The sequence below is a fragment of the Podarcis pityusensis genome (genome assembly GCF_964106645.2).
Source record: "Podarcis pityusensis genome assembly, chromosome: 1".
Taxonomy (NCBI): Eukaryota; Metazoa; Chordata; class Lepidosauria; order Squamata; family Lacertidae; genus Podarcis; species Podarcis pityusensis.
In genome coordinates, this window is record NC_138028.1 from 23,466,709 (window position 1) to 23,490,301 (window position 23,593).

Consider the following 23,593-nt stretch of genomic DNA (forward strand, 5'->3'; position numbering starts at 1 on the left):
ACTGTTTACCCGCAGGGCTGTTCAGGGCCCGGATCCAACTCAGTCCCGGATTGTATTGGGGCCACTCCAAAACACCAGCTTAGTCCCTGAATCAGGTGGGTTGGGGTGGGGATTGCGCACAGCCTCAGGTGCTGCCTCAGGCACCATGAAGGACACTATCCCAATTGCTGTGTTGGAGTGGGATTCAGCTGCCAGTCCAGTTGACCTGTGCATGGAATAAGGAGGGGAACAAACCCATCTTCTCCATCACCTTTACCAGCAAAAAGTCATAGCCAGTCCTGTTTTCACACCGAAATACTTCACTGCTCATAGCCTTTCAATACCCGGATTTAAAGGATCAGCTAAACATATTTACCAAGCATGGATTAAACAAGTCTGAGTGTAATCATTTTATCTTTATCTAACGTGTTACAGGATTGTAAATAAACCCTGGGATGCTAATTTCCATGTATACAAACCTAAGGGTACAAAAAAAAATGACCCCCCCAAACCTCCCCTGCAGCATCAACAAATTAATTTACATAAAGAGAAACAGAGGACTAAACTAAATTTATTAACTTTAAATGAGTTCAGAAAGCTGCATGCCGTGGCAAGGAGGAGCTGGGTAGGAGTAGCAGAATCAAAACCCTTTTCAAGATCTGAACTCAGTTCCACTTTGAAAATTGTGTCCTCAACCAACCTCTTCTTTTATTTTAGTCACTGAAAGCTATTTACTGTCAGGCTCGAGGCAACTTAGGTGTGGGGGAAACTTCTAATCTAAAATCAGCAATTTAAGGAATATATCTTTTTTTAAAAGGTAATCATAAGCCTCTCTTCAAGTGCACCCCACAAAGCCATTTACATACACTTATTACACCTATAAGGTAAACGTAAAGGGACCCTTGACCATTAGGTCTCGTCTTGGCTTGTCTGGGGTTTTGGCCGTCATCTCACTTTATTGGCTGAGGGAGCCAGTGTACAGCTTCCAGGTCATGGGGCCAGCATGACTAAGCCGCTTCTGGCAAACCAGAGCAGCACACGGAAACCGTTTACCTTCCCGCCGGAGTGGTACCTATTTATCTACTTGCACTTTGACGTGCTTTCAAACTGCTAGGTTGGCAGGAGCAGGGACCGAACAACAGGAGCTCACCCCGTCATGGGGATTCGAACCGCCGACCTTCTGATCTGCAAGTCCTAGGCTCTATGGTTTAACCCACAGCGACACCCGTGTCCCTATTACACCTATAAGCACCAGTAAAAAAAGGGAAGAAGTTCCTATTATGTTAATAATTTTATTTTGCAAGTTGCCGTACAGTAAAGAACAATAACAAATCATCTACAGAGCTCTCATGTGTCATTGGTACAGCATAGGATTGGAAAGAAGTGATAAGTATTGAAATCAGATAAGCAAGAACTACAGCAACTATCAGATATAATCCCTGCATAACCCAGCATGGTTAGCAGGAGGTTGCGAACTCTCAAGAGAAGTATACATGAAATCTTAGGAACGGAAACCATATTGTGTGAAGAAGAAAAAAAATCAGCAAAAAATATGCAAGCCCAGGAGCAGGTTTCTAGTCTCTGTATGGTCTCTCACTTGGGCCCATCTACACTATAAATTTAAAGCATGATCATATCACTTTAAAAAGTCATGGAATCCTGGGGACTGTAGATTGTTAATAGTGCTGAGAGTTGTTAGGAGACCCCTATTCCCCTCACAGAGCTACAGCTTCTAAAGTTCCCTGAGAAATGGCATTGACTGTTAAACCACATTGGGAATTGTAGCTCTGAGAGGGGAATAGGGGTCTCTTAACAACTCTCAGCATCCTTAACAAACTACAATTTCCGGGATTCTTTGTGGGGAAGCATGGCTGTTTAAAGTCACATTCCTCCCCAGGCTGCATCCATTACTGGTCCTCCTGCTCCACATGTCCCTCAGTTGTTTTTGCCCAGCTGGAACGTGTCCTTGAACTGTAATAAAGCCTCTTGCTTGCACTGATGGAGAGAAATGTACATATGGCAGGAGTGTGGCTGTAGAAACCTCTGACTTTTGTGTAGCTAGGCAGAGCTTTCCAAACTTTTCAAGGTTAAACTAACCCTTTCCAGCCCCAGGAAGAACGTTCGTGTGACGCACCTACACACTGCAGCCGACACACAGTTTGGAAAGCTCTGGGCTAGAATATAGCCCACTGTACAAAGCTAAGAGTGACATCCAATGCCCTACCCATTTTTGCCCCTAGCCCCGTCCATCAATGGCATGTGGTCCTCAAAAGGTTCTCTAAGAGAATATGGCCCTCAGGCTGACAAACATTGATAAAAGTCCCCCATCCCTGCCTTATACAATTATTTTCTCAGGCCCTGATATCTATTATATGAGGAGATGACTGGCCCATCTTAAAAGGTTATTGTAAAGGTATTTGTGAAGCACTTGGAAGTTGTTGTTGTTGTTGTTGTTGTTGTTGTTGTTGTTGTTGTTGTTATTATTATTATTATTATACTGCCCTTCATCACAAGATCTCAAGTTGAAGTGCACTAAAATGAGTGGGGCAATAAATGCAGGAGGAATGATGTCCCTCCTCATCCTTCCCTCCAACACTTGTCAAGAGCTTATCATGCCTGAAAATGCTGTCGCAGGGGTGTGTGGACATCCTTGGCCCTGCTTCCCAGGTCGGCTGTTGTTTCAAGTAGCAGTTGTAAGGTATGAGTTCCAAGAACATTGCTACGTCTCCTCATGTATCCTTGGATGTATCTGGGAACTGTGTGTGCTGATGGTTGGATTCTATGAGCTAAGAGGGTTCTCACATGCTCCCAATAATGTCATCAGAGTGGCATTCCTGGGGGCTAGTGATGCAGAAAACTTTCCTTGGGGCTGGTGAAGTTTTTTGGTACTTACCTTCCATCATTGTCTGCAGATGTCTACACAAGATGGTTCCTAAGAGCAGTAATGGATAGTAAGGAGGGGTGTTGTCTCACTCACGTGATCTCTCGCCAGTCAAACCACTGCTGCTTACCAGGAAATAGAGCGGTAAGGCAGCAGGGAGGCTGATGCGGTGCAAGTGTCCCAGCAGGAGCACCTGATTGCCTCCATTGTTGTGTTTGCGCCGCGCCAATCTTGCCGCCGCCTTGCCCCATCCTACCTAGAGAGCAGCAGCAAGACATACAGGTGAGTGGCAGTGCCCCACTGCTGCCTCAGAGGCTGCTTTATGACTGGGCAGCAAAACATTTTTCTGCCTGGGATGGATGACAAAATGTGCCCCCACAATTCCATATCTAGAAGTTGATTGGATTAGCACCTGAATGCTGGCGGTATCCTCCATTGCAACAGGTAGCACCAGGCCAGTTTAAGGGTCAAAAGGTAGGCCTATCTAGCACAAACAGTGCTGTCCCCCCAACACCTCACCACTGCTCCTCACCTGCTGCTCTGAGGTAGCTGCTTCACTCTGCCTAACAATAGGGCTGGCCGTGCTTCCTGAGATGTTCCAGACAGAATTCATCTGTCTCAAGACTGTGTTCCAGCCAGAATATTTCCTCTGATGACGAGGTTTTCAGGTCTTGAGTGACGATAACCCCTCTGCCCCAGGCACTGCCTTTGGCTTTCACCCTTTCCTGCTCTTCCTGCGTTTCCCAAGATCAAGGCAAATGTGTGCATTTGTGACACACTGCAAAAATATGTACAAATTGCTGTCCCCCTCCCCCCCAAAAAAATTCTGTCATAATGAGTAGGTGGGGTAGGTGCTTTTCAACAGAGCTCTGTTTCCGTTTGTCAGCTGGAAAGGATAAAATACAACACTGTGTTTCCATTTGCCTCATAATAGGATCTGAGTGCTTGTTATGTAAATTAGATTTCTGTTAAAGTTCAGTTTTAAAGAAAGACTAAGTGCGTATTTAATTGAGGCCACTGCTGTAAATGCTTCTGTAAATTTCCATTCAGTCAATGAGACAGGTCATTCTAGCATGGAAGAAGTAAAATGAGGGAGGAAAGGGAAGGAATGAAATATTGAAAGGCCAATTTTGAAGACAGGCCTGTATTCTGTGTTCAAACATGCAATATTTAAGATGCATTATTTTAATTTTTTTACTTTTTAAAAAAGCATTTCTTTTTAATACACAAATGTTCGCTTTGGTAACTGCTAACAGAACTGCGTAGAGCTATGCTAATGACTCAAACGGATGCTATTTTGTTCTGCAAATATTTTACGAGTTCTTTACGCAAGTCTTTTTTTTACGAATAAAAGGCGTAAGAGGAACTGGCTTCCCAGTGGATGTAGATGTTCGCTCCGCAAGACTGCGCAGAGCATGCAGAATTATCCATACCCTCCTGGCACAGAGATCTGTCTAATTACACTGTTTTCACTACCTAATCAAATGGAGTTCCCAGGAGTGGAATATTCTAAGTCTTTACAAGAGGCAGACAACTCACTCAAAACTGAACACTGGAATCCAGGCTCTCAAGAAGCTCCTGTACTTGATGGTGAAAGGAGATCACAGCCCTTGGATAGCTGTGTTGTATTCTGGAACTCATTGTTGCTAAGGGCAACCAGGTGCAGAAGGGGAGAGCAGAACTGTTGTACGTGTACATCCAGGGGCTTGCCATTCTTTTCGTCCTTGTCCCTGGCATCGGACTTGGGCCGTGCAAGTCCCACAGGAACATGAGGGTGAGAAGTGAGGGACTGATGCCCAGCTTCATTTTCTCACCCAATACTTGTTTCCCACGCTGGCTTCCGCTGGAATCCGGAAGTCAGTTCTGTCCCTGGGGCAAGGACAGATAGTCATAACCAATGCCTAAGCAACCACTCACATTTTTGTATTTGAATAAAGTTGTGGCCAAAATTATGCCAAAAACCTTAAACAAAAATTGATGTGTGATGTGTGAATTTTTTTTGGGGGGGTGGCATTGTGGGACTCAACACGCAAAAACATCAACAATAAAACCAATTGCATTTTTTTAAAAAAATCAATTGCATACACAAACACAATTTCAAAACAGTACAAAGGCTAAACACCACTGGGTGCAACAGCTTTGTGCTGTTGTTGTTTTAAACTCTTTGTCTCCGTCCCCGCTCCTGCGTGTGTGTGTATAAAAAATAAACTTTTTGGTGCATGTTTTTGTCATCACTTGCAAATCCCTTCAAGATGCCTCAAGGGAAGCAATTAATAAATTAAATAAATCACCACCACTACAATTCATCTTAGGAAATTAACAAGAGTTAGGTTAGGGCTACGATGCGTCCAGGAATCAAGCTTAGAAAATGGAGTCAGGGCAGATTTTTCCTGCTTTGGCAAAATGTCCAGGGAAACCCAGATGTATGGCAAGTAGGGCAAAAATTTTTTAAAATAAATGCTTTGAAAATCCAAAAGTCCCCAAACCTTTTTTGAGGGGGGGGAGGAGATGTTCCCCCAAAAAGCTCAACAACCGTGTCCAGATTTTCACTTTTGGGAATATGGTAACCCTATTTTAGGTTAAGTCAGGCAACCTTCCTTGAGATGATAGTTGGGGGCAGGTCGGGGAGATAAACAATTATGGATTTCACAGCATCCAAGGGGTTAGCGTGAAAAGCGCAAACTGAATAGGCTTCCTTCTTCAGAGGACTAAAAGGGTTAAGGTTTAGGACTTCCGGGTCAGCGCCATCGGTGAATGGCAGAGTTCCTCCGTCTGGAGGAACGGGCTCCGTGGAAACTGGGTCTTCCCGCCGCGGCGAAGGTGGGGACCCGCTAGAAATCCCAGGCGGAGGAAGCCTGGGAATGTGGGGTTCGGCAGGGCACCAGGAGCGCCCCCCTACTCGCAGGGAATCCCATTTAGGGGCTCCGGAGCGAAGTGGGGTGAGAAGTGCGGTGCTGCGAACTGACTGCTACTTTCACGGAGTGAAGCTGCACAGCCATTGCCGGAGAGCGCTGACTTTTTCCTGTGGACAATTGGATTTAAAACAAGTACCCGTGAGTAGAAACGGAAAATTGGATCAAGAAATTTCTTAATTTGGTAACGAAGCGGGAAGGTTCAAAACAGGAAGTCTGCCTTCCGCTTTTTGTATATAGACTAAAGCAAAAACTTTGTAAGCTAAAGCCTGGAAAGCTGTCAAAAAAGTTTAAATTTTCTTCATTTAGAATTACTGAAACCCCCTTGGAAGCAGGAGAAAAGGGGGGGGGGCTTTGTTCAACCCTAGGAGGAGAGGGAGTGAAGAAGGATAAGTTTCCACCGTCTCTAACCTGGGAACGGGGTGTCAGAGACAGAAATTGTTGGAGAGATTCATTGACTGTGAATGGGATATTTTGACAGATAGCTAAAGAAGAGAAACAAGCTGATTCCAATGTTGCCTTTTACATCCTAAAGAAACAAAATATCTGAAAAATATCTGAAAAACGAAAGTAATTTTCCTTTGTTGGACTTGCCTAAAAAAAATGGATACAAATAGAAACTGTCTCCTCTAGAGGGAGCTTGTCAAATTGTTGCTGCAGTACATTTGAGGGCTCAACAGATGTGAGATTAAGACCGTGGGAACAGGCTTTTCTGACCTTGACTAAAGATGAGTTGGAAAGAAGACTGGGTGCTTGCCTTATGCAAGACAAGTGCCCTGCTGGAACAGATGCATGAGAAGATGGACTTGATGAATGAGAAAATGGATTTGACTGTTGCAGTTAATAACTGTGGGCAAACAGGGAATATTGATACAGAAATTATCCAGGGACCAACTCATGAATCTGTACTGACTGGGCAAGTGCAGAAGATAATGGAGGAGGATGCGGTTGCACCCCAAATAATACAAATGGAGAGTCCCGAGGCCCTACAGGAGTATGAGCCGCTGTCATTGAAGATTGAAGTTGGAGTGGGCCAGGGGGAGTCTGGAGTTGAGGAGGTTCCCAACGTTGGAGAGACCTTGGAATATGCTTTTAAATACTTTTTGGACTATATTGAGGATTGTGGGGAGTGGGACTGTGGGGAATGGGCGGGTTTGATGAAAGGAGATGGAGACAATTTTGGCTTGGAATCCCCCAGAGGCCTACCCCTCAATGAGAAAGGAAAGAAACTAAGAAAGAGACCAACAAAAGACAAGGAAAAGGGCAAGTATAAACAAGAAGAAGAAGAATTGCAGAAGGGACATGGAAGAGACTTAAGGGCCTCGGACATAAGGCTTCCAGGTTGATGGACTAGATGGAATGGACAGTAAGGACTGACACGATCCGAGACCAGGAAGAAGGGACGTTGGATGAAAAGTGGAAGAAAATTTATAAAGAAAATTTTCTATTTGGGGAATTGGCTAAAAATTAATGAATATTAGGGGAAATGTTGGAATGAAACTATATGACTTTAGCAGAAATGATATCAGGAGTAATGTATATTTGATAACTAAGATTTAAGCTTTAAGGTGTATTAGGGTAAGATAAGGTTAAATTAATTAAGGTAATTGAATAATAGAATATGGGGAAAGATGGAAAGGATTTGTTGAGTTAATTATTAGATTAAATTAGGTTAGGATGAATTTTTTAACAAAAATTGAGAAAGATGGAAAGCATTTGCTGAAATAACTAATTAAACTAGAATACACAAAGGGAGGTGTGAGGAAGTCAAGGAAACAAGCAAATGGAAGTTTTAGATATGTAATTTGGGATTTGTGTTGTTTTCTTTTTTCTTTTTATCTTTTTGTTGTACTGTTGTACTGGTTTTTGTGTTTTTTCTTTTCTTTTTGTCTATTATAGTGTTGTTTTTTAAATGTTTTTTTAATGTTTTTCTTCTTATAATTCTGAAAACTACTAATAAATATTATTTAAAAAAAATAAAAGGGTTAAGGTTTAGAGCAGTGGGTTGGAATAAGCTGGAGATGGGGCAGGGCATGGTGCTTGCTGTCTGTTTGAATGCAAGGCTACAGCTATGGAAGAAAGAGGGACCTTTTGGCTTCCTGTTTCTGCCTGTGCCCTCGAGACAGGGAGAGAAACAGATGGAGATCAACAAAGAATGATTGGGGGGGGGGGCTCATTCTTTGAATCCCTCTCTGGGTGGGAGAGGAACGGGCTCTCACCTGCAGATTGCCCTGAGGTCTGGCACTCAGTTCCCCGGAGGCAATGAGACAACAAATTGTGGAACATCTCAGCTACAAGGATTTAAAGGTTGGAATTGAGATAAAGTTTCCTTCGGTGCCAGAGACAGTGGAGGGGGGGAGCCTGTGGTTGTTTTTCAAAGTTTTTCTTTTACATTTCTGATTCGGCAACCCTCCTCGGAATGCAAGGTTAAAACATAATATAAAAAGTGAAGGTGGAAGAAAGTGGATTAATAACATGAAATTTAACATCAAACTGGAACTGTGTGAGAGAGATGAATGGAATGGGGGGGGGGAGAGTTTCACCCTTTGAAAGGACTGTGTTAGAATATAGAACGAAACCACCCACACTCTCCGTTATTTTCAAAGGAATGTGAAAGAGACTGAAACAATTTGGAATGTAATCTAACTGGAAAGATAACTGACTATAATTTTTTGAGCTGAAAGGAGGAAAGGAGTCTGCCAACTGCAAGGTCAGAGGTTTTCTTATTAATCCTTGGCAGTTTGGAATCAGACCGCTCTTCCTAGGTTGGGGGGGGATGACAAGGACAGTTTATTTGTTGAAACAGAGGGGTCTCTAGCAAACTCTTGAATCACAGGACAAAGTGATGCAGAGGCTTTTGGAAAACTATGAGACAACCGCTTCCTCCGAATCATGATGGGGAATTTTAACAGTTGGAAGAATGAAGGACACAACACCATATATGGTTGGGACAACATCTTGGGGAGGAATTACCACACACAGGAAAGAACAATGATTACAGACTAGCTCATTTGAAACGTTATAAATTACTTAATATATCAACACGAATTGAAACCATAAGATTGTAGCTGTTATATAAGGGATTATTATCTTGAAGGGAATGTAATTGAAATTATTAAGATTTTGGAACACAGAAAATAAAAATAAAAAACAAAGAGGAACCCATCAAAACTAGCACGTGAGGAAGTCACTTAAACTGTATAATTCGGTATATAAATAATTGGTTTTAATAACTGGATAAAATTGTCATTGTTATAATGAGGCTGTTATTGGAACAATATTGGAAAATCAATAAAAAATATATTTATCACAAAAAGAAGCAGGGACCTTTTTTAGATGCCAGAGCTATGAACCCCTCCCCACCTAAGGTCAGGTTGCATATATGTGTAAATAAACCATAGATGCTAAAGACACCAGTATATCCACTGTGCCTCATTTGTTCAAAAGGAAGTACAGACCCTGGTTTAAGGCAGGCCTGCAACCCAGGAATCTTGCATCACTCGATGAGATTGGTAAGTACACAGTTTGAACTTGTTAGTTGCATTGTTAAACTCAAGGCTGACCAGCAAGCCCGTGAAATGTCTGCCATTAAGGTTTATTACTTCATCAATATTGTGGAATACAGTATATAATACCTATTGCTCCCATGAGTCAGCCGGTCTATTCCAGAGGAACATGCTGTTTGCTTCCAGGTGTCAGATCAGAGACAAGGGGCCTGTGGATTCTGGCGTAAAGAGGGAAGGCCTGTTCTATCCCAGGACTGTAGATTCCGAACAGCATGTTGCGCAAACTGTATTGTTTAGCCCAGCAAGTGAGATTTCCTTTCCCTTAGCTAATGAGGAATTCGTGCTGGCAGGCTGCATTTCAGACACAGTGATCACAAGGCAGGACCAAACATCAAAAAAGGAGTGGCACATCAGAGGAACCGCAAATTGACTTTTGGAGGCCTATCTCTGTTTAAAAACAAGAATTGGGAGGAAGCATACTAGATGTGCCAACTTTTGGGCTTTGATTTAAACACTTTTTTTAAAAAAGCAAATTCTCCCAGTCTTCGTTTGCCGGCCTGACTTTGTCCTCTTATTTATTACAGAATTAAGTTATTACACCCTGCCATTCTGCCATTCCTGACTCCAAAGGCTGATTACAATCAGAGTTCTGTAAAACGGTGTGTCAAGATCAAATCAAACCACAATAATCGATAAAAGAAAAGTGAGTAAAAGCAATCAAAAGTTATAAGTGCTGCCAACACAAATTCAAAATGTTGAGAAAAATACATAAAGTTTTAAACTAGACATCTAAAAGCCAGTAATGTGGGTTGTCCAATGAAGAAGAAGAAGAAGAAGAAGAGTCTGGATTTGATATCCCGCTTTATCACTACCCTAAGGAGTCTCAAAGCGGCTAACTTTCTCCTTTCCCTTCCTCCCCCACAACAAACACTCTGTGAGGTGAGTGAGGCTGAGAGACTTCAGAGAAGTGTGACTAGCCCAAGGTCACCCAGCAGCTGCATGTGGAGGAGCAGGGAAGCGAACCCGGTGCTTGGGAAAGGCATCCCATGCATAGTCTGGATGCCACCACAAAAAAGTCCCTGTTTCTGATTAGCTTCCCACTGCACCAAGACTAAGGTTGCTGCAGATTATTTTAATACCTGGTGAGGATCATATGGGAGCAGGCTTACAATTATTAACTTAGTACTTTCATATCCACCTTTCCTCCAAGGAGCTCAAAGTGGTGTACATGGTTCTTCCTCTCCCCATTTTATCCTCACAACAATCCTGTGAGGTAGGTGTCTGCTCCACTCTCTCTCTTTTTTTTTTAAATGATATTTATTAAGATTTTCAAAAATACAGAAAGTAAGGATTAAAATACATTCAAAGCCTTATTTTCATACATCCACTTTCCGGGACTCCCCCCTTCCCCCACCCCTACCATATTCCTCTTTCATATTGTTGGCTCCACAAGCTCTCAGTTCTAATTGAAACTTAATTTGTTTAGACCATTATTCGAATTTAAAATTTATACACTCCTCATCAATACCCTTAATAAAAAACAAAAGTTCTCTCCCAGGGCCCACCCCATTTTCATTCCACAATTTCCCTTTTTTTAATGATAAGGACACCCCACACAATAGAAATATCAGAAATAAGAAATAAAAAGTATAATAGATGAAAAAGAGCCAGTTCAAAAAAAAGAAGTTAACAAGCCTTTGGATTTTAGTTCTCCCCCCCCTGTCCCCGGTTTAATTTCCCCCTGACCACCAAACCATGTTATCCGCCTGGAATTCTTAAAGTCCATAAATCACCTATTTCCCCCAACTCCTTGCTGGCTTTTTCTTTTTATAGTTATTTTTTTAAAACACTTAACTTCAGATCTTTAATAAAACTCCCCCCATTGTTCTTTCCAAATTGTAGTCCAATTTCCTCTTGTTCCGCTGCTGAAATGTTCTAATTCAGAAGCTTAGTAACTCTGCAGGGATTATTGTTATTCAGGAACAAAAACTTGCGTTCAGTCCCTTCCTTTTTTCAATAGAAAATTCTATTGTCTCCTTTAGCTGAACACCCTGTAGACAAAATATTATTTCCGTTTTGCAGCTTTCCCAGAAGATAACCAGTCCTGTAAAATTCCAATGGTATTTTTCCACTTACGACCATCTTTGTAATGTCCCGAAACTCCTCTAGGGGGATTGTTGTAACTTTGTTTTCTCTAGTCCAAAAGTCCGATTGTTATCCATGTTTTCGCCATTTTGTATCCAAGTTTTAACAAGTTATAACAAATTGTAACAAATTTAACCAGCAAAGTTCTCATAATAAAATCCTCTCTGCTTTCCGACTTTGACAGCTACTTTGACAGCTGTCAAAATCTCCGACTCTTTTCACCAGGCTCTCTCTTCAATCACCCCGGTTCCCAGGGGGGGGGGGGTTACGTTTCTTCTCCCTCAATTCTTCCTCCAGCACAGTTCTTATAGTTCCCCATCGTGGAATTCTTAGTTTTTATCAGCAATACAAATCTTTTTGGACCTTGGTTTCCCCGTCCTTGTTTTGGAAGGTTTACAGTAGGGGGGGGACTGACTTCCTTTTTGGATCCCCCCCCGCTCGTGTCCAATCCGGAAAAAAAAATTCTTTTTTTTCTCCTTTTGAACCCGGTTTCCAAATTACTCACGGGTTGTTGTTAAGAAGTCCGAATTTTCAATGGAAGAAGTCAGCGCTCTCCGCCGGATGGCATGCGGCTGCGCTCGGCAGGGATAGCAGAGGACTCAAAGCACCACGCTTCTCCCCGGCACCCGATCCGTAGCCTTTAAAAAGGCTCCTTCACGAGTCGGGAGGGCGCTAGCGGTGCCAGCCGAGTCTCCATGTCCACGGCCTCCGTGGCCGTGGTTTTTAAGGGTCCCCGCATCGCCGGTGCGGTAGGACCCAGCCCCTGCCGAGCAAGCTCCCTCCGGAGCTCGGAGGGAGTCCGCCATTCGGCGATGGCGCCAACCCGGAAGTCCCTGGTGTCTGCTCCACTCTCAGCTGACTCAATTCCAAAAAAATAGTGGGGAGAAGGCTCTGTTTCTGTTCCCCTCTAGGATTCATAGTTCAGGGACTCCTAGCAGTGTCTTCTTTGTGGTGGCACCCTGACTCTGGAGTGCCTTCACCACTGAAGTTACATTTGCCCTCCTTGTTTGCCTCCAGTTGTCAGTTGAAGGTGCTCTTGTTTACTCATGCTGATATTTTGTTGCCTAAACCTCCTTCCTTGTAGGTTTTTCGGCAGAGGTTGGATGGTCATCTGTCATGAATGCTTTAGTTGAGATTCTTGCACTGCAGGGGGTTGGACTAGATGCCTCTCGGGGTCCCTTCCAACTCTACAATTATGCAGTTCTATGATTAAATGCTAATAGTAGCAAGTGATTAAAAAAGTAAAGGTAAAGGACTCCTGACAGTTAAGTCCAGTCATGAACGACTCTGGGGTTGGTGCATTAATTTTGCTCTATAGGCCGAGGGAGCCAGCGTTTATCTGCAGACAGTTTTTCTGGGTCATGTGACCAACATGACTAAGCCGCAAAACCAGAGCAGCACACGGAAACGCCATTTGCCTTCCCACTGGAGCGGTGCCTATTTATCTACTTGCACTTTGATGTGCTTTTGAACTGCTAGGTGGGCAGGAGCTGGGACCAAACAACGGGAGCTCACCCCATCACGGGGATTCGAACCGCCGACCTTCTGATCAGCAAGCCCTAGGCTCAGTGGTTTACACCACAGCGCCACCCGCATCCTGTGGCAAGTGATACTGTATTTTAATAATTTTGTTATTTTACAGATATATTGGGCTTTTGGATGTGTTTTATCTATTTGTTTTGTCATTTGATCTTCTGCTGAACATTGCCCTGGGCTGCTTTTGGATGAAGGGGATTCATAAATCCAATAAATAAATACAGACCACGAAGCCTCACCTCGATGCCCCTTTTCCTAGCCTGATCGTTTTGGCTCTTGTACCTGCTGTAGCATTCAGATCCCTGGCCTTATTTCTTGTCCTGTCTGCCTTGTAATTGTCCCAGTGACGACAAGTTTCAAAGAACACTGAGTTATAAGTCAACTCTGAGAAAACAAAGAGTGAGGGCAAGGAGAGTAGAAGAGAGGGGGATTTGGAGGCTGAAAATGGAAATAGAGGCAGCACAGGTGTGTTATATATTATCGCCAAAGAATTGATGCTTTTGAATTATGGTGCTGGAGGAGGTGCTGGGATCTTGAGAGTCCCATGGACTGCAAGAAGATCAAACCTATCCATTCTGAAGGAAATCAGCCCTGAGTGCTCACTGGAAGGACGGATTTTAGTAATAATGCCCTTGTTATTGTTAGATCTACAAAAATAATCACAGCAGATGCTCTTAAAATGCACTGGTTTTCTTTCTTTTTACAAATCAGGGGTATAATTTAATTCTTTCTCCCTTATTAAAATCTCTTCCTCCTCCCTGAAATATAAAATGGCATCTGCGACTGAAAGTTGCTGAGATTTTATTTTATTTTTCTTTGATTGACAAGCTCAGACCATTGTTCTGCTGTGGAATGGATTCCATCCTCCCAGTTACTAGAATAGAAACATTTATCTGCAAGGAGGAAACCATTTGCTGTCTCCATTCCCAGATTGCAGGAAAGTATCATCATTGGAAGAAACGATGCCCTTCTGTGTTAAAGGTGTGGCAATATGTAGACTTATATGTGCTCATCATTGAATAAACTGGTTTGCTAATGAGCTCCTTGTGTTTTTTTCATGTCAAACAAGCAGCAGCTCCATCTAGCACAGTGAAATTGTTCTACTGTGAACAACAATATCCAATAATAACCTCTATTTCAGGGCATGTCTTTTATTTTAGGGCGTCAGCTCACTAATTGGAGAACATCAGCAGAGCACAGTGTTATTTGTTTTGCATTCTTACATTATGTTATCTTTCCTCCCCCCCCCTCCAACTGTGGAAGAAAAGTTGCCTACTGATAGGGATGCTCTTCCACTGAGTAAGCCCTTCAGAGCAGGGATGGTGTTATTATGCACATTGACTAGACACATGTGACTTTGCCAGTGTATACTCACAAAATTGTGTTTGGGGGATCTCAATCAAGCAGTATATAGATGTTATAGGACAAATAAATTTTATTATTAGACCTTTTAGTTGCTTGTTACCCAAAGGTCTCCAAGTGACTTACTTAGAACAGTTAAAAAACATAAATACATTGGATCATTAAAATAATTCATACAAAACGCCTATCATTCATTAATGTGGGTGATATATATGTACACACACACACACACTATATATATATACATATATATAAGAGCACAATTCACAGGTGTCTGAGAGATATGGAGGGACAGAGTGTTTCAGCAGGAGGCTGAGACTCCAAGTTCCATGGTGTATCTTAAAATAAACGCATGTTGTTTTGCTGATTTCCCTTTTTATACCTCACAATAACCATAGCAATGTTATCATCACAAGACGAGCAATTACCTCCTCCTCAGCCCTCTTCTTTATTTTTTGCTATTCTCCCCCCCCCCCAAATGGATTTGTGCCTTTGGCATGCAGCCTTCTATCTAGAGCCGTTGAATTTTTGTGTGTGTAACGAAAAAAGAGAGTGTAGAAGTAGCGAGTGTAACGAGATCTCTAGGGTGATGGGGGTTGGGGAGGAGGGCGGATTATCACTTGCCATCACTGGATCAGGAGGTGGCAGCAACTCATCTCTGTCCCCCAGATTGCCCTTCTTACTTTTGTGCCTCTTTGCCTGACCAGTGATTCCCTTCTTTATTCTTTCTGGTGATACATTAATTATGACCAAAAAAATGTGTTGAAAGAGAGACATTCACATTAAGGCATCTGTATGCCAACTGATCAAACATAAGGCTCACAATTCTAGCATAGCTCATTTTTTAAGCTGAAATGTGATGGAGAGATTTTTCCCTTTTACAGAGCATAGAGGAGCCCCAGGCCATAAGCACTAATGAACTGACCGAATATCCAGAAGTAGGTCATCACGGTTAATATCCAGGGATGCTTTGTTGGAGTGATTTTATTCTCTCACTCCCTTTCCCTCTTCCCCCGCCCTGGCTTTTTGGCTCTTGTTCTGTAACACACACACACACACACACACACACACACACAGCCTGTAAATCTGGCTTCATTCCACTGACTTTGAAAGAGTTTCTCCCCTTTTACCCTGACGTCTTTGAGATTAGAATGTGCTGTACATTCTGGGTTAGGCTTGCGCCATAAAAGCACAGAGGCGAACTGCAGGGTACCAATGGCCCCTTTGCTGCACCTTATCCATCAAAGCTGCTTGTCCCCGGCCCTGCCACATGCCATACTGCATCAGCTCCTCCTTGACAAGAGAGGCTTCCAGTGCTGCCTGCGAAACCCTATCAAGGGATTTGGGCCCAGCAGGAGCCCTGCGTGCTGCGCTTGATGGGAACAGGGGAAAGCTGAAGAGAACCTTCCCCAGGCCAGCGCTGCTAGAGAAGAGGATAAATTAAGAGTGCTGCTGCTGTTGAGCCTTTTCAACCCCTAGATGCAGCCAAATGTGATCTGTGTGAGTTTGCTTCTGCTTCCAGCCCTCAGAGCCAGTCAGGGATGGATGGCAGGGAAGAGGGATTCTGCCAGCCATCCCTGACTGGCTCTGATCAAGATGGCAAACATAAGGGAGATTCCAAAGGCGCCATCTTTTTATTTTTTAATGATTTCTGGGAAGATGTTGGGTTCTGTTCAGAGCTTGCCAACTGACTTTGAAGCAGCGCTGATTTGATACTACAGTAAACCAGGCTTTAAGCTTCTGTAGCATAACCCTCCATGGAATTTAGGGGGAAATGAGATGCTCACCCAACTAGAAAGGGGTTGTTGTCTTTAACAGCAACGTCAGTTATCTTCGTATTCTCAAAATAAGGGCAAGTGGGCAATAGCCCTAGGACGGAGCAGCCCATGATGTGATTAATGGGATGCAAATTGGATATCAAGCAGTAAAGGAACTGCGCCTGTTGTTGCCCGAACCCCTCAAATATTTGTGAAGTAAAACTTCTTTATTGGCAGTGCTATATAAGTAATGTCATAAATAATCACCTTCTTTGAGGCTCTTTATCCACAAATGGTTATACAGAGTTACATAGGAATACGGTGGTACCTCGGGTTAAGTATTTAATTCGTTCCAGAGGTCCGTTCTTAACCTGAAACTGTTCTTAACCTGAAGCACCACTTTAGCTAATGGGGCCTCCTGCTGCCACCGTGCCGCCGGAGCACGATTTCTGTTCTCATCCTGAAGCAAAGTTCTTAACCTGAGGTACTATTTCTGGGTTAGCGGAGTCTGTAACCTGAAGCGTATGTAACCTGAAGTGTATGTAACCCGAGGTACCACTGTATGCCTCAGAAGTTTGGAGTGGTGGTGGGAGAGGGCATTCTCTGTGGCAGCCCCTAAGCTGTGGAAATCCCTCCCAATGGATGTGTATCTTCTGTACTACACAACTTTCAGTGAATGCTGAGGATGTACCACTTTATCCTGACCTTTCACACCCACAATGCATGTTTTCAAGACCACCTTATTCCTGTGACTGTAATCTGTTCCGATTGTTTTTCATTTAAAACTTGCTGGTGAAGTATGGGTAATATTTATTTTTATTTATTTATTCAATTTATACACAGCCCTATACTTGGAGGTCTCAGGGTGGTTTAATAATAATAATAATAATAATAATAATAATAATAATAATGCCCCCTCCCCAGGCCGTAGCCCTGACTGGCCCAGCTTTGTATCCTCATGTGAGTTTACCTAGCTGACGTATGTCCTTGAGCTGTGATAATGTCTCTTGCTTATCTTGACTGAAGGATGGAGATCTGTGTACATGTATATCACAGTCTCCAACTGCCCCCAAAAACCCGGGACTGTCACAAAAATCCAGCATTTCCCTTTGTCACACAGAGTCCCGAATTCCCAAGGAACTTTCCCTTTAGGTACAACATGTCAGTGCGTTACCAGAAGATCGGATCCTATCATCCCTCTACCACATTTCTTTGATCTATGCCTCCCACTCCCTTCCCCCTGCCCATTCAATATGGCGTCACTTCCTGTTTTTATGAAAACAAGTTCTGGGGTCACTAAGAAAGCCTTTTGCCATTTCTCCACTCCTCAGTCAGTCGGCCACCCATAAAGAAAGGGGTGGGGCTTGTCATGGCCATTGCAGTCGTTTGGCTCTGACTTGCTTCAATCGGCCACTACATCTGCATCCTTGCCCCAACCTCGGAAGAGAAGACATGGCAGGTGGTGGCAGCTGAAAGATGCCAGACCCTCCTATTTTCCTGGATTTACAGAAGCCGCCCCAGTTTCTGATTTGATGCCGGAATGTCCCACTATTCCTTGAGACATCCCTATTTTCACTGGAGAAATGTTGCAGGATATGGAGTTATGTGGCCCCCAAGCCAAGGAGATAAGGAACTATACAACCTTTAGAAGACATCTGAAGGCAGCCCTGTATAGGGAAGCTTTTTAATGTTTAATGTTTTATTATGTTTTTATATATCCCACTTAGACTACTGCAATGCGCTCTACGTGGGGCTATCTTTGAAGGTGACCCGGAAACTACAACTAATCCAGAATGCAGCAGCTAGACTGGTGACTGGGGGCGGCCGCAGAGACCCCATAACACTAGTCTTGAAAGACTTACATTGGCTTCCAGTACGTTTCCGAGCACAATTCAAAGCGTTGGTGTTGACCTTTAAAGCCCTAAACAGCCTCGGCCCAGTATACCTGAAGGAGCATCTCCACCCCCATCGTTCTGCCCGGACGCTGAGGTCCAGCGCCGAGGGCCTTCTGGCGGTTCCCTCATTGCAAGAAGCAAAGCTACAGGGAACCAGTCAGAGGGCCTTCTTGGTAGTGGCGCCCGCCCTGTGGAACGCCCTCCCATCAGATGTCAAAGAGATAAACTACCTAACATTTAGAAGACATCTGAAGGCAGCCCTGTTCAGGGAAGTTTTTAATGTGTGACATTTTAATGTATTTTTAATCTTTGTTGGAAGCCGCCCAGAGTGGCTGGGAAACCCAGCTAGATGGGCAGGGTACAAATAATATATTATTATTATTATTATTATTATTATTATTATTATTATTTGTTGGAAGCTGCCCAGAGTGGCTGGGGCAACACAATCAGATGGGCAGTAAAGAAGAAGAAAAAGAAGAAGAAGAAGAAGAAGAAGAAGAAGAAGAAGAAGAAGAAGAAGAAGAAGAAGAATAGGGTGCCCCTATTTTCACTGGAGAAATGTTGGAGGGTGTGGCCAAATCCCCTGGACTGCTGGGTAGCAAGGTGTTGACCCTGCAGGAGAAAGTGGTTGTGCCGGGTGCGGGAGACCAAGCTGAACCTAAAAGCCCAGGCAAACGTCCCTGTTTTCATCTGAGGAATATTGGAGGGTATGGTATATATCTAAATAGAAACCTTTGACTTTTGCCTGACTGGAATGCAGCCTACTGGATAGAGGTAAGAGTTTCACCCTTTGCTCCACCCACTTTAGCCTCTGGCCCCGCCCACCACTGACACGTGGCACCAGATTGGTTGCCTATGAAGGAGTGCAATTCTTGGGCTAAGAAAGGGTCCCTAGTGCTGTTCTACAGGTTCACAAATGTTAAAGAGACAAGTGGGGCGCATGGGCAGGTATGGCCACCTGTCAGGGATGCTTTACTTGAGATTTCTGCATTGCAGGGGGTTGGACTAGATGACCCTTGGGGTCCCTTTCAGCTCTACAATTCTATGATTACGGGCTTTTGACCTTTCAGTTCCTGTTGTAACCAAAACACAGTCTTTTAAAAGTGTTTTGATTGGAAAAACAACCACTGCAGCGAACGGTGGTTCTTGATTAATTGGTTATAATCCGTGACTGGTGTTGATGCTTGTTGCTGTAGCTTCTCCCTGCTTGCTGTCCGGCATCCTCTAATACCGCAAAACAAGCTGTGAAAATTAAAGCTCTGAGGGTTACAGAAGGTTGAGTGATGGATGGGCTGGGGAGCCGGGAGGCAGGGACATGGAGAGACCTCAATTACAGACTGGATGCATTGCACAGAAAAGTGTGGATTACTGTGAACAGCTGGTGCAGATTCAATAATCAACTGCTCAGAGAGAAAAGCCTATTTCCCCCCCTCATCCCATAGCATTAGAACACAGGATACCAGAGCTGCCAAATTTACAATTGAAATCTGCCCACGCAGAATTGCAAAGTCCCCTTGACTCTCATTTAAATGCTTCTGGCTCATTATAAATCTGCAGCTTTTGATGCATGCTGTGTAGTTTTACTCCGCATCGCCTCTCCCAAAGCACCCTGAAGTGTTCCGCAGGCTTCAGTCTTTGGTTGTGAACACACCGTACGGTTAAAGCACACTGAAGGCACACCCTCCTACCCCCCCCCCCCCCAAAAAAAAGAATTATGGGAACTGCATTTTGTTAAGGGTTCTGGGAGCTGTAAGGGGCAAACTGCATTTCCTAGTATTCTTTTGGGGTGGGGCTGGGAAAATGTGCTACAAATGTGTGTACAGTGGCACCTCGGGTTAAGAACTTAATTCATTCTGGAGGTCCGTTCTTAACCTGAAACTGTTCTTAAGCTGAGGTACCACTTTAGCTAATGGGGCCTCCCACTGCTGCTGCGCCACCGCTGCACAATTTCTGTTCTCATCCTGAAGCAAAGTTCTTAACCCGAGGTACTAATTCTGGGTTAGCAGAGTCTGTAACCTGAAGCGTCTGTAACCTGAAGCGTCTGTAACTCGAGGTACCACTGTACAGCCTTTGTTGCAATGACATGGGGATGCAGGCAGAGGAAGGCTTTGCAGTGCAAGCCTGTAAATGTCTACTCAGAAGTAAGAAGCTCAGTGTGGTTTATTCTGGGTGAGTGAGAATAGGAATTCCAGTCTCCAAATGGAGAGCATGCTTATCAGTGTTACATCCAGTGACGTAATCATTGGTTCTAAGTAGTCATTTTTTTTACCTTGAGTATCCGTTTGGCACATCAACTTTTCTGACTATCAAGCTGCCTGTTAGTGAGCAAAGAAAGCTACTTCCCTGGGTGGGATTAGGCAGCACAATTTTTTCTATATCTTCGCGCACACCGCCCCCCCCGCTGAAGAGATTCTTCTGCCTGCATTGGAATAGTGTATAGTGCCCAACCCCAGTCAAGGAGGACATAGGCCAGGCAAGTTGTTTTGGCCCCTCATGCAGAAAATCCCTGGGCATTAAAAAGAAAAAATGCAGTAATAATAAACCAAGTAACAGGTTGTTGACCCAAAACCAGCTGCCGGAATCTGCCTAATGGCAGAGCCTGCACTGCCTGAACGCTTGACTCTACTGACTCTATAATAGTCCACTGTACCCAAGAAGGACATAGAAGAAAAACTTGTCATAGTATATGTTATCAATAGTTATCACTCAATCCTCACACAGAGATTTAGGTTCTGGGGATCCTGGGGTAGGAACTTCATCTCGAAGAAGGGATAATTTGAGCTGTTTAATAAGGCAGCGACGGTGCCCACCAGATGTGTGGGACTCATAGCTGTCAACTTACAGATTTGAAAATAAGGGACCAGCAGCCTCGAAAATAAGAGATTTTCTGGGCACAGGTATGTTCAACTTCTGAGCCCCTCTGAGCCAAAGGCAGAAAGCCCAGCCAGCAGCCAAACGGAGCCTCAAGCGGTGGTTCCCACAGTGCAGCAAAGGGGATGCAGCAAGGAAAACCACCGTCACCTCTCCGCTGGGAAGCGCTGAGCAAAGGCAAGTCCCTAGGCAACGCGGCCGATTTGATCGGCACAAGGCATGCAAGCTCAGTCGTTCTTAGACTCCTTATTGGGTGAGCAACGCAGCCAAGCAACACAGTTGAAGCCTCCCTCCTCCCTGGCCGGCAGGGAGGGAGGGAGAGGAGCTGCTTCCTTTGAAACCCGGGAAATTTAAGGGACATCATCAATAAGGGACAGCAGCGGGACACGGCGCTGGGATAAGGGAGCTTCCCGCCAAATAAGGGACGGTTGACAGCTATGGTGGGACTACAACACCCATCAGCCACAGCAACTCCTTTGATTGATTGTTGGGGGGAGGGGAGTGAGGGGCTAGCTGTGGGCAGGTGTACATTGGTGGGGCCCATGGGCGTAGCCAAGGGAGAGCAGGGATGGGCAACTGCCCCCCAAATCAGTAAAAATAGATAGCAAACCAAGGTTCTGCCCCCCTAACAAAAGGCCTGGCTATACACCCATGGTGGAGCAGTGCCCTATTTGCACTGATGGACCAGCCTTCACTGAGCAGCACCCTAGAAACTGTTATAGTTTTTTTAAGCTATGGAGAAAAGGCTCTTTCCTATAATCAATCAGTGTAGTGTAATGGTGTTGGAGCCGGGAGAGCAGGGTTCGAATCCCAACTCTGCCATGAAACTCACTGGGTGACCTTGGGCCAGCCCACCATCTCTTAGCCTAACCTACCTAACAGGGGTGTTTGTGAGGATGAGAGCCATGTTCATCACCTTGAGATCCTTGGAAGATAAAGGTGGTATAAAGGTAAAGGGACCCCTGACCATTAGGTCCAGTCATGACCGACTCTGGGGTTGTGATGCTCATCTCGCTTTATTGGCTGAGGGAGCCAGCGTACAGCTTCCAGGTCATGTGGACAGCATGACTAAGCCATTTCTGGCGAACCAGAGCAGCGCACAGAAACGCCGTTTACCTTCCTGCCGGAGCGATACCTATTTATCTACTTGCACTTTGACACGCTTTCGAACTGCTAGGTGGGCAGGAGGTGGGACCGAGTAACTGGAGCTCACCCCATCGCGGGGATTCGAACCGTCGACCTTCTGATCGGCAAGTCCTAGGCTCTGTGGTTTAACCACAGCACCACCCGTGTCCCAAATGTGGTATAGAAATGTAATAAATCATCATCATCATTATCACCACCACCACCAGCACAGAAGCTTCTTAGTACTGAGGGAATTTTTAAACATATATTGGTGGGTAAATAGAAGAAATGAATGGGATTTCAGTTGACAGTTTTGAGAGGCAGAATTCAGAGAACTGAAAGGGGAGAAACACGGAGGTGTCACAAATAAACGCTAGCAAAACCAGGAACCATTCGGATGAAACAATGCAGAAAGGTGTGTGCTTGTGTGTGTCAGAAATCTGTCCTATGGTTGGCTTTGTGCTGCTTCTGATTTATATTTTTTAACACAAGTTCTCAAGCTAACGTAGATGCAGCACCACCACCTACCTCAACATCCTTGAATGCTGTGTTCCTGCAAGGTGCAGGAGGGCAGGGGAAGTATGCACGGTGGTAATCCAAAAATGGATTGAATTCTGCCCGGGAAGAATTGTCTTTTCCATGCCCCTTGTAGCTAGGAAGGAAAGAAACAACTGTGGAGAATTGTTACATAAATACATGGTGTATTGGACCCATTTTTAGCACTTGTGGGGGTGTGAGGTATGGCTCTGAGCTGCATATCTGAGGAGATATCTTGAGGATAATTCTGCATGAACTGAGAGAAAAAAGACAGCGTTTCCGAGGCAAATTAGCACAGGGTTGAAATGAAGGCATGTCTTAATCCACAGACAGAAAACAAGCCCTCCTCTGTTGGCCCTTGCATTGTTACAACGGTTCAGCTACAGAGTGTAACTGAAACCCAGGAAAATGTTTCTGTTCAAGGACTTTGGAGAGGAATGGTTTCTCTGCCCCACAAGCACTGCATCCCAGTTTCCACCAGTTCCATTGGCATCATCAGCACGGGGAGCACGAGAGAAAGACTCAAATCCATATTTAAATCTCAAAGAGGATTTGCACCTGGGGATGGATTCATTTTGGCTGGGATTTCCAAATGGGGTTGGTGTGCAGAAAAGGCCGCTTCACTGCCACTGAGGTGGGTGCCTCATGACTCTGCTGCGGTGAAGTGAACTGTGGGCAAGCAAGGACTTCGTATCTTGCCAAAGGAACGTACGCTGAGACCACACAGGCTCGTTGTTTGGGAGAAACCAGTCGTTTATTTATTTATTCATTCATTTATTAAATTTATAGCCCATCCTCCCTCCCAAAGGAGCCCAGGACCTTTTCCTGGTGTGGAGATGGAGACACCTTTCCCAGCTGAATTTTTGGCCTTTATGTGGGTGTTTAAGATGCAAAGAATTCTGTCAGAAAAGAAGTTTGCAACTTAAGGAAGGACCTTTAAGAACCTCCCTGTCATTGCATTGACCTCTTCCTAGTCCCTCATCCCACTCTGAGCTCACTGCACTTTGGTTCACCTTGTCTGTCATCTGCTGTGCTCCATATCATGCCTAATTCTGTGTGATGTGATTTCGTACTTGCTGGGGCATCT

General features: G+C 44.3%; 1 long non-coding RNA gene across 1 annotated transcript; it reads left to right on the forward strand.

Annotated features, from left to right (window-relative positions):
• The first annotated feature begins 8,395 nt into the window (after positions 1–8,395).
• LOC308470546 lies at positions 8,396–9,982 on the forward strand. Its single transcript, XR_013982472.1, has 3 exons — positions 8,396–8,482; positions 9,220–9,284; positions 9,863–9,982. It is a non-coding gene; the product is annotated as an uncharacterized lncRNA (long non-coding RNA).
• Positions 9,983–23,593: the final 13,611 nt, after the last annotated feature.